Source organism: Apteryx rowi, unplaced genomic scaffold (assembly GCF_003343035.1).
Source record: "Apteryx rowi isolate R43461 unplaced genomic scaffold, aptRow1 scaffold_341, whole genome shotgun sequence".
Classification (NCBI taxonomy): domain Eukaryota; kingdom Metazoa; phylum Chordata; class Aves; order Apterygiformes; family Apterygidae; genus Apteryx; species Apteryx rowi.
The window spans coordinates 380,094-392,493 of NW_020449875.1; the positions used below are offsets into that span (position 1 = coordinate 380,094).

Sequence of the window (12,400 nt, forward strand, 5' to 3'; positions counted from 1 at the left end):
ACAAATTCAGTTTTCCATAGGAAGTGAGACAGAGGAATTGACTCCATTCCCCTAATTAAGGGGTGGATCAGCACTGCAATGTATTAATCACCACATGCCTTTTCCTTTCCATTCTTTACCCCAGAGAACAACTAAACTTTTTTCCTACTCATGACTCTGTATCAGATTTGGGGTTGGTTCAGTTCCCAAAGCCAGCTAACCATGAGCTGCATGTTATGTTTGCAGGATACAGCAGTGTGGATCAACACAGTATGTGGTAAACTTGGCTGAAAACTGAGCAGTAATGGTTTCGTAAGTTGTCATGCAAATAAATTTTACTGTACAGCTCTGTCACGTTTGCTGTTCTGCCTTGCGTGGGTAACAATCTCAAGGTTTTTAGATTAGCTATAGAGATAATTACAGGAGAGCTAATTTAATCTGAGAAACTTGTAGATCATCCATTTGCCTCCAGTTTTATTGTACCACTTGCATCTACATTTTTACCAAGAAAGCCATCTCTGCTTCAGTAAATAAGTAGGGCTTCTTTTGGGCTCTTTCCAGTTCAATTCAAGATCAGTCCCAAACCCACATAGCTCATCAGGAAAACATTATTATGGCACATCAAAATTTGTAGTCATAGCACACAAAAGGAGTGCTCTGGCTTGCATTGGCATGTAACTGCTTTTGGTTATCCACGCTGATGAGTAGCAGACCTCTCATGTCAGAAGCAGACTTAGGCAGGAGTCCAAAGAAAGAGCAGGACTCATGAATCCAAATCCGCAGCAAAGCACCATAACCACTCTGCCATACATAGCTTTGAAATTGATTGTTTCAGCCAGAGATTTTTTTCTGAAGGAAAGATATCTTGTCCCCAAACTAGGTTTTTAAACAAGTTGAAAGAAACATTTTTTCCAGTGCTTAACAAGATGGGCAACTTTTATTTTGGAGTCAAACTGTTTTCAAGAGGATTGTTACATTAGTGACATCAATTTGTTTCTGAGATAATCTAGTTACCAGGCAGAAGTGGTGGGAAGGACACTGAGCTATGGTTGCCACAGGAGTTAAAATTCTCCAAATGTATTATTTTCTGCCTAAAAACTGTCAGACAGTTCCATAAACTGCAAAATTTTTCTTTCCCTGGTGCCAAATCTCATACTACATCTAAATTAGTTTGCTTATGTGTTGGGATTTACAGAATATCTGAGTGCTCTCTCCAAGAGAATTAACGTCTGAAGACAATAACAGAGTCATATATTCTTACTAGCCGTTCTGCATAAAACACTTTTCCTTGTGATATTATGTTAGCACCTTACTAACTCTTTGTTATCTTGGTTTTGCACAGATGTAACTTCTAGTTGTTATCCTTGAACCTTGAGTTCCATCTTCCTGTCTTATGAAACTGCTGCAATAATCACTGAAACCTCTTTTGTAGATGACCAGTTTATGGATGTCCACATGCTTAGGTTTTTCTTGTCATGCCATCCAGATACTGTGCTGTTGAGGAGTTTGGGTCTTCTTTTTGAAAAGTATTTCATGCTATTGTTTATGCATTTTTGCCAGCTACTAGTTCAATTGTTTCCAGCAATTTCTTACTTCATTTTCTGAACAGTTGTTTTCTTTCTTTATTAGCAGTGATATTTTTGTATTTGTGGCTTATTTGCTTTGACTTCCTGTCTGTTTTTGAATCCATCACATTAATCTTAGTCTTTAACTGAAGTCTAATGTAAGGTGACACAATCTGGCCCTGCTGCTGAAATAGGAAGCCCTGCCCTCTTCCTATCTTGACTTGCCCATTCCCAGCCTCACACTGCCCTGTCCTTTACACCAAACCAAATGTTCTGCATGGTGAACTGTCCAGGTTGGATTTTATCTGGTGTATATCTCCAGTTTGGTTCACTGCACAGCACACAACTGTGTGTGCTGGCATGTGGGAGGAGGTGACATGGCCAGAAGCAGGGAGGATGTGGCAATGAACAGGCAGGCTAAGCAGGAGGATGGACTGGTTATTTCAGTGCTAGTTTATGCAAGTAAAATTATTTGTGGAATTGCAGCCTAAAATCATTTGTGGGATAGCATTCTTCTCCAGCCTCTTTTCTTCCAATTTTGTGTGGCTCACTGTTCAATGGGCATCTTGTCCTAAGGGGTGATGTTGTAATACAAATGGTGAAGAACAGACATAGCTATTCTTCACCTCATTACTTTTGCTCACTGTTCTGTTCTCCTCTGCTTGCTTCCTCATGACACGTGCTGAATTTTATCATATTGCCTTCTCAGAGCTTCTAATTGGTCCTACTAGCTTCATTAACTTGACTTGCTTCTCATTTTCACCCTGCAAATGTTATTGATATCATACACTGTACTCCAAACTGAACATACTGTATACTGAAAGTGTTCTACAGATTACTCCAATATATGCATTAAGGGTTTTGTAAAATGGTCAGTTACATATAAAAGTATTCTAAAGCCAAGGAAAAGTCTAAATAGTTAAGATTCCTTGACTGAAAAATGAAGTTAACTTTGTCCTGCAATTTATTAATTGTAATTTCCCCAACTGCGGGATGTTTAAAATTGGTCTACTCAGCAGCAGGTGCATGTATCTGATAATTTTCTAACATGCAAGGATATGTAAGGAGATGTTAAAAAAAAAAAAAGAATTTCTGAAAGGACAATACCTTTCCTTTCATACCTTATTCTATGATAAGCAGGACTGCCCCAGTCCACTCTTGTCACACCTGGTTTTCTTAAGTTTTTCTTCTCTGATTTGTAATCACAATAAAAATTATTGTGGCACATTTCAGTCACCCACTGTCCTGAAGAAGACTGTGGGATGGATATGTCTGATAAGCTGAGAATCAAAAATTTCTACTCCCCAGTTCTAAACTCAGTTGACTACACCATTCTAGTTCGTATGTGAAGACAGACAACTTTGCATGCTAGAGTTTGATCTCTCTTTTTTTTGGTCTTCTGTGAAGCAGAACTTATTGTATATGTGCATTTAGCAGACAAAGAACATAAGTAAGTAGGAACATAGACTCACTGTCTTATTTATTCTGATTTACAATTGAGGCTGCAGGAAAATCTTCATCATGAACCAGGACTGTATTCTACCAAGCCATATACAAATCCAGAATGAAAATACTAGCCTGTAATGCTGTTGAAATTTTAACTACCTCTCATGCCTCCATGTCCTTCCTCATATCTCTGTTACCTAATGGTTTACATACATTTCTTTCTCCCTTCTTACTTCAGTCTTCTTACTTTCTGACTCTTTCCACCCATTTCCCTTTCACTGAATCCAAACTACACACAAGTAACAGCCTTGTTACTGAGTATGACCGTATTTGAACAGCTGTGCACCACTGGTACCACTCACTTTAACTGTGATTTAATGATTTTTCTACAAAAAATCATAATATACATAATACAAAAATCAAAATACATTTAGAGTATAAATATTTAACTACAATATAATTACTGTTTTGTAGCTGTTTATAATTCATAAACTCTGGAGGAGCTCATAAAATTTTAAGAATCAGATGGGAATTCGGGAGAATTTGCAAGATTTTTCTCTTTTTAAACTTCTTGTACTTTGAGAGTATTCTTTGTTCCTAGATGTAACATTTCAGACTTAACTGTACTGAGCATGTGAGTTCAGTTTACAGATAAGTCTTCAGTCTGTAGGACTGAATTGTTATCGGCCATTGTACTAACTTGTGTCATTTGTACAACTTTAATAGTAATAATTTTGTATCTTCTCCTGGTTATTGATCAAGTGATTAATTTTGTCAGATGTATATCACAGGTGATTCCTTAAAGTTTTATCTTTGTTTACACATCTCACAAGTTCTTTTAAAAGGAAAACCACCCTATGAACCATTACGCTAAACATGCTAGATTTTTAAATTGCTTTTCAAGCATTATTATTTTCAGAAAAAGAAAATTTATCTAAAATTGGTATGTAGGAAACAATCAGGCTTGCGTTATATGGTACAGGACTCCTGGCTAGTAGTTCCATAGTGTCACACTTACTGAAAGTAATGCCATCGAAAAGTCACTATCAAAAAGTCACAAAAAATGTTAATGCACTACTATTAGTTGATTTGCAACTTATGCAGTATATCAAATTTGTGGTAGAGAGCTTGAATTTCAGGAGACCAGAGACATGAAAGGGCTGATCTGTGAATGGCATAACAGAGTTTGTGCCAGCCAGTGGGTCACATGATCCTTCGAGAGGATTCAGAAAGCAGTCTAGATGCTTTTAAATCATTGAAAGTATTTTTATTGTCAAGAGCAACAACAATTTCACTTCCCTCGTATTTTTACCTTACAGTGGTAATAGAGACCATCTGCCTTGAAAACACAGGCAGAACAAGTAAATGGGCTAGGTTTGTTGTAATAGGTTTTAATTCTTCCATAACATAAGAGATCATGAAAACATCTTGCTTGCCATAAAGAATCATCAATCTAAAAACAATGAAAAATACAACTCTAGCTTTTTGGTAATGCTAGTTCTTAACATATTTTTTTTTGTTTAGAAAAAAATCGTGAGGTCCAAAAATCAGAAATCAGTCCCAAACAGTAGGCATATGTGGAAGCCACAATCTTATCTGTTTTATTAGTCTCAGACAGGTTTACAAAATATTTGCTCAGATGTAACTTACATGATTTTTGATATTTTTGCTTGTATATATATGGGAAAGGAGATGGCGGATGTGATATTTTACTATATATATTGCAGGGAATATTCTATGAATATAACATTTTGAAAGAACTCATCAAATTCTCAAGATTAGTTATAAGCTAGTCTGTCCACAGAATTGAAACTCTCTTTTGGGCCCTGTCAAAAGGAGGATGTTGGCTCAAGAAAACGTTTATTAACAGGAAATGACAGGTGCTGTTCTATTAAATTAAGTCAGTTTTATAAACTATAGTAACCATTAAAAAACAAGTGATGAGAGTACATCATCTTCAACAGTAAGAGTCTGATAAAACATAAATGGACCTTTCAAAATTAATTAAATGTGGTTTATGAATAAGACCTGTTATTATAAGCATGGAAAGTTCATCTAAGTTGTTATCATTTAAATCACTTTATCTTAGTATTTCTTGGTATTTGTCGTTTCCTAGAAAAGGATGGGTTGCATGCTGTGGCAATAAGGTGTAGTTTGCCACTAGACATGTGGCAAGCCCCAAGGGGGAACTGATACTAAAGCTGATGTTCTTGCCACACTGAAAAAACAACAGAAGGGTGATTTTGCACGAGAACAATTACCTTTCATAAATTACATAGTCTTTGTAATGTCTTCCAGCTTTTCCCTTAGAAAGAAAGCTGGATTTTTTTTCCTTTATTGTTTTGTAGTTTGAGATGGTACATTCTGTACCCCACTAAAAAAGTCAAATAAACATTAGCCTGAGCTTGGGATTAACTAGGGTAGGTCAGAAAAGAGTTGTTCATTTTTATAGCATTAGGTAAAGGTAATGAAACTAAACATGCTATGCTTGATATAAGAAACACTTTGGAAAAAAGTGTTGCAGGTGTTAAGCCTATAGAGCCACTGCAGGTGTGTATTTAACAAGACAATGCATTTAATAGGGTGTAAATGTCAAGGAGAAGCACTGAAGAATGGCACCTGGGTTTTGGGTTGTTTATTGTTCTTGTATTCAGAAAAAAAAGGTGGGGACAGAAATATTAAGCAAGTGCTGAACTCTGTAACTTCATGAATAGGAAAAGTCAACTTTCTTTTACTTGACTGTCATCACTGCTTTAGTGCACATTTCTGGCATTATCCTTTCTAACAAATACGAAGTATTGGTCTATACAGTAGATATATTATTAAACAGATATTTGTTTTGTATTGTTAATATAAACTAAAAAAGCATTTCACCAAGGCATGTGCCTGACATCACTTGTAACTTTTAGTAAGTTTTTGATTCAAGTCCAGGCCTCACTGTGAATGTAGATAGAAGTTTTCCCACTGAATAGAGTGTTTGTTCATCTCCTGAACTGGCTGACATGAAAGCCCATAAGTACATTGTTAACTTTTTGTGCTAAGAATTCAGATTTGATGAATCTGAAAGTTGAAATGAAAGACTTAGGCTGTAATGTCAGAAACATGCCAAGCCAGCATAAATTGACTCGGCTACCAAAGAAGAATTCACCCCACAACCACCTTACAATGGCAACTTACGTGTTCATGGCATTTTGGCCATTATTTGAATAATAATTCATTGGGGTGTATTAGTGGCAGCATGGTAGGAATACAAAGCTGTAAAGAGCTACACAGTACTCTTGAAGTTTTTATTGCTATGGTTTTCTGTGGGAAATGAAAACTGGCAGTCATACTAAATGTCATCAAAAATAGATTTTTTTTGATAATAAATCTAAGAAAGCAAACATTTGAGTGTAGAATCTTTTGTCTTCTGTACCCTTCATGATGTACTCAAGCATCCCACATTTGTCTGTATGCTTCATGACAGGATGAGTATATTGCTTGCTTCCTGGGGAATTATATGGCCATCTGAAATATACTTTTGTTTGTTTCAACAACTTACCTGTAATTGTTGTTTTCATCTGTCCCAAACTCTACACATTTGGTGATAAGAACAGTAAGCATGATTTCCTGCATGGACTTCAGGAATGAGATCCGGAAGCACCAGTAGAACTAATTAGAAAAACTCCCCTTCAGCTCAAGATGGCCAGATTTCATCTTTGAGCAGTCCCAACTCTTCTGCAGGATTCAGAATTACTTCCCAACCTCATTCTGTACGTGTCAGATACCTTCCCCAAAGCAGTCGGGAGGTGTGCTCAGGCCCCTTGCTTGTGTGTACATGATTTAGAACTCTGCCAGTGAGAAGGTAACTCTCCTAAAGCAGTGGCTGGTTTATCAGGGATGGACTGCTGGGTGGCAAATGGCAGGGGAAAGAGAGAGCTCACTTTTTCATTTGTGTCAGGCAGCCTGGTACATGTTCTTCTATCACTTAATACCATCAAATGGCAGCACCATCCCTTTTTCCCATTCATATGCTGCATATATGTCAGGACAGCTTCCTCTTCATAAAGCTTTCAATTCCAAACCTTATCAGTACAGATGGTCTGTTTCCTATGCAGCAATTGAACTGTTGAAGGGCATAATATTACTGAATATGAAATAGGCAGAGTCTAGTTGGTTTTGTTAATGGGAGTAGCCATATTAATAAAATGCGTATGCTGTGTTTGTAAAAGGGTAGGATTCAGACCAACATAGACCCTGTTATCAGGAAGAACCAGCAAGACCAAATGGTTTTGGGAAGAGACCACATTTAAATATCTTTAATTAATACTAGATCCAGATTGGAAAATTAAGAAAAATATATTAAAACACAAATTGACTGAACTTTAAGCAGTGCAGTTACAAGTCTGCTGGAGCATAAACATTCTTCTTTAACTGATTTTATGCCTCATGTGGTAGAAATTGCAGCTTAGTTTCAAAATATTGTATAAAGGCTGAATAAGATTGAACCCTTCAATTTAGCATTTACGTTAAATACTTTGCAGCTAAACCACTAATCAGCAATACTCATCTGACATTACTGAAAATCAAAGTTTTGTAGTAACTGCCACCAATAGCAGGTTTTCTTTTTCTTTTACAATTTCTCTTCCTTTCAGTTTCTTGTGGAGAGATTTCCCCAACTCCATTAATCTGGTTAGTCAGGTTATTCAGCATTTTTTAGTTGTGATTTACCATGGGACATTAAATATTTGCATAGGAGACTGCTTACTGTACAGTCATCTGAATGAACTACTACTCCAGTCTTGTAGAAAACAGTCACCACCTCTTTTCTGTCCAATGGCTGTTTGAAAACGGTTGCTGCAGCAGATACCCTAGGTTGAGTGTCTGATAACTTGGGCATTTACAGAGTGTTTCTGTCCTGTGGGCTTGTGGCTTGTGTGGATCTTTTGGAAATGCATCTGACCATCAGGATGTCTACACGAAGATCTCAGTGCTTGCCTTCACTGCTGCAGCAGGGATCCATGGACAATTCCTCAACTGTTACTGCTTTGGGAAATTTCTGCCAGAAGAGGAAATCTTCGCTGGGTAGAGGAGAGAAGGAGGAGTGAAAAGAGTGCAAAGAGGGAGCCCTTCTGTTAAGAGGCACTGCGCCTCCTGTGCTGTGGTGGTGCCAGAGCTAATGAATTTTGGGCAGGAGAAGGGGATGTATTTGGTGACTTCTCAGTGGGTGAAAAGAGATTATGGGTTCTTTGTGGGACAAATACAGGAAATGTCATCTGGATCAGGGTGGAAAGTATGAGAGCCCATTATAAAATGTTGTCAGTGTAGCAACCCTGGTGGAGGTGCTGGGGTTTATTGCTATCATCAGAGGGAGTCTGAAGTTTGCAGTGAAGAATAGAACTTGGAGCAGCGTAAAGAGTCCTATAGCACAGAGCAGGGTCTTGACTGAAGAATCTGGCAAAATAAGGAATGCTGAAGAGATGGAAAGAGGTAGTTTTAAGTAAGGATATGGAAATATCCATTGAGACCTGGGTACACACAAAAAAAAAAAAAGAAAGAAAAAGGGAAAGAATTAACAGTATTCATAGGAGTCAGACTGACCAATGTAACTATTCACCTATTTATCTGGTCAGGAATTTATAAGCACTAGAATAATGATTCAAGTCAGTTCATCAGGAAAATAAGATGCAGCATGGGAATAAGGTAATAGAACTGTATGTGTAGTGAACTGAAATAATTGATATTTTTAATGTATAGTAAAAATCACATTGTGTCTGTAGGTAATTTATCCAGCAGAAAAAATAGACCATACCATAAATTATTTGCAAAAATTTTCCATTGCTCTAGGTTTAGTAGTGCAGTTAGAGATAATAACATTTAACAAAACAAGACTGAGATGATGATCCAGAGGGCTCTAACATTGCCAGAGAGTTTTATTATCTTGTGTGTCATATTGCTAAAATTATTTGTTCTCTCTGTGTGTTGCTTCTTAAGTTGACTAATGGAGTTTTTAAAGGCAATAATGAACAAAGATCGGGAGAAACAGTGCATACTACCCTTGTGAGTAGTCCCATTGACTAGAGTGGGAATAGGATTATTTTTGTAAATGCTGTTCATAGTAGAGGATGCAGAACTTGTCCCTAATGAAGGTAATATCTTTATTAAATCTTTCATCATCTCAGTGTATACTGATAAATTCTAGGAAAAATAATTAAATCCATTTAATTATTCTGTTGTCTATAAAAGACAGGTAGGAATATGCACATAAGGACAGTTTATAAAATGATGGCTGTGCTTAAGACAATCAGCTCAGCAAATACCCCTATATTATGTGGTAAGTCTAAGACATGTAATGTATTAAATAAAAAAAGTGAAGAAATCAATGTGACTTGAAGGCTAAATGAGTTAATGCTGTATTTGGGGGCTTTTTTGTTTTGTTTTGTTTTTTACAAGTGCCTTACTGCTAATAAAATGAGAAGAGAAAAAGTTTCAAGGACAATGCAGTCCAGCCAAGTAGAGTTCCATATGTTTTTGTAAGGTTATTGGTGTTTGCCAGAAAAACAAACTATCTTTAGACCTCTCATTCAAAGAAGAAGAAGGTTTTATGTAGAAACTGGTTATCTTGCATGCTGTAGCCAGTGGACGGAAAGTCTGAAGAGTCTTTTAATAGCTGAAACTACAAAATATTTCTTGGTAAGGAAACAAAAGTATATAGTTTCCTTCTAAACTCTTAGGTCCAACACTGGGAACATGTACAGACATGAGCCTATGCACATACACACACAAGTAGCTCATAAATGCCTATAGCTTCAGACTTCAAACTTAATACTTTCATAGTCAAAGTAATTTAAAATATCTTTTGGGGACCCTCCTGTATACACACAGCATAACAGCTGAGTGAAGAAAATACTTTAAAGCAAACATTCAAAGAAACTCATTACAGAAATTCAAATATCTCTCCTTTGAGACATGTAAATTTAAAAGCAATGAGCATAATTTTATGAACATATTTCAGACTACAAAATTAGATAGCTCATTGATCCATGGGCATTAAAGTCTAACCAAACACCCGTTTGCAATTACGATTTGCTTGATCATTTCAAATCTTCATGAAAAGGTTCCACAGCTGCATGGAGGCTTGACATTGGTGATGAACACCATGGGCTCATCTTTGCTGCTGAAAAAGCTGTGTTTGTAGCTCAGGGCAACTACTGTGCACTGGCTGTCCTGCCGTAAAACACCCTGAAGGCAAGGCACACTAGGTTTCCATGCAATAGGGCAGTAATTTTGCCAATATACTTGGGATTGATCTTGGCAAGTCTTTCTCATGGCAAAAGCAAAAGTGCCTTGCCTTCTTTATATTTCCTGCATAAGAACAGCTGGTTTGGATTAGTTGCTCTGAGGTAAAAAAAACATTATTTTAAGCAGTGAAGAAAACCCCTTCACATTCAAGAAGACACTTGGACTGGCAGAAGTCTAGGTGCATTTATGGAATGATGTACTTCAGCTCTGGAGTAGGTGAAAAAACTAGCTTATCATACTCTTGACTGGAGGGTTAATTATGCTGTCCCCACTGAAGTGTATATGTCAGTCTTTCAGCAATTCAGTGATTGGAAATATGCCTTTTTATTAGGCCAGGTTCTGGGCACCCCTTTGATCTAGACAGGGAAGGTGGAGTGCTTGCACAAAAATGCCAAACAGCTTATGCTGCTTCTTGTTTCTGTCCTTTTCACCTTTAAAGCATCAGCAATATTATGGTTTAATATGAGCTGGGTTAGGTCAGATATCACCAGCAACCCATCTGAAATTTGTCAGGGAAAGGAAACACAAAGAAAAAATGACATCTTATGATATTTGACCCAAGTAATTTAGTGCCTCTCATAGCTGTTACCTTGTCAAAATTTCACTTACTCCTCTCAGCCCATGATAGGGATTCTGATGTTTACAGGATTACCTACAGTTTGCTCTTCTTGTCTTCACAAATCAGCTTAAACTTCTGAGCTAAAAGTTTTGACCAACTAGACAGAAGCAGCAGGCTGCTATTAATCTCTGTGCAGCTGTCTCAGTAGGGACAAATTGCAGGCCTGTTACACAAACATGAGAACAATCCCTCTGAGTTAAGTGGAACTGTCAGCATTCATAAAGTTATTTAAGTGTGTAAATGTTGCAGTCTCAGCCCTCAGGGATTACATATTGCTGTTCAGAGTGGTTTTTTTCAGTGGTTTATCTTCAAAAGTGTAAGCTATTCATGATGGAAGGATGAATATCTGTCTAAATAACAATACTCCATTTATCAGCAGTAGTTGGTAGATCCTGATCTTTCTGCCTGTTTCCTCTAAGCGGAGAAGAATTTAATTAAATGTTTTGGGAGTAGATGTTTATCCTATATTCTAAGACCAAATGTGTGTATCAGAGGGGTTTCTGTTTGTTTCACTGTATAGAGTTCACTAAATAAACCCAGTGATCATTCTGCTCAACAGGATTTTTCTTATGAATTCCTCACATGCAAAAATAAACTGCAGAGCAATGCCATTTCCTTTCTGGAAGAGTCTTAAGTTCTTTTTCATCCCCTTTGCTATTTCCTTCACCTTTTTATTCTGTCACCTTAGAGTCAATGATTCTCTTGGCCTTCGGCGTGCTGAGTTTGACTCCTTAGGAGCTGAGTAGGCTCACGCAAAACAGAAATCACTCAGAAGTGACATAAGGTGCTTTTAGTGTCCGGACTGCACAGGCAATGTGCCAACCTGCAGCAAAGAGCAAGAGAGGAGAGTCATTCCATGATTTCATGTTTCAGGGACTGCTCCACTTTCCAGATAAATGAATTAAACCAAAGTCTGTGACTAGAGGGAAGGTGACCATTGAAATCTTACATTCATTGAAATCTTGAACATATCCCATCTGTGCTAAGTCCAACAGGGGACTGATATGGCAAGTGCTTAGAATTTCTAAGGTTTTGTCTGTGTAGAATACAGGCCATAAATGATGGCTTGATGATAAGTCAGATTAAAAAAACTTTCTTTTACATGATTAGGCAGCTTTCTAATTCTAACTGTGCTAATATAGGTAACTAAAGTCTACAAAAGTTAGAAAATATGTATTTGATATTAAAAAAAATTGCTGGCAGTCTAATGAGCAAAGTTTACTTTCAAAGATGTTGAAATGTTGAATTATATGTGTGGCTTGGGAATCAGCCTTGCCCTTTTTCTCTTTGTCTCTGAAAGTGTATGAGGAGAATTTTCCACCTTTTTTTAACTGAACATCTGTTTGCTTCATTTCATAATATGAAAGAAATGAAAGTGGCAGTACATTTCTAAATGCATATTTTTCTGTATCTGCGGACCCTCCTCTAACATGTCACCTTGATATAGGACAGTAAGAAGAGTCAAGCAAGGCAAATCCCAGCTAAAAGTTTCAATCCCAAATTTATATTC

General features: G+C 37.1%; 1 protein-coding gene across 1 annotated transcript in view; it reads left to right on the forward strand.

The window, feature by feature from the left end:
* The first annotated feature begins 224 nt into the window (after nucleotides 1-224).
* The window catches only part of ANO6 (anoctamin 6), a 78,362-nt gene continuing 66,186 nt past the window's right edge, over nucleotides 225-12,400 (forward strand). The window contains exon 1 of the mRNA XM_026072426.1: nucleotides 225-291. The gene's annotated coding sequence lies outside the window, so the exon portion shown is untranslated. The remainder of the gene's footprint in view (nucleotides 292-12,400) is intronic.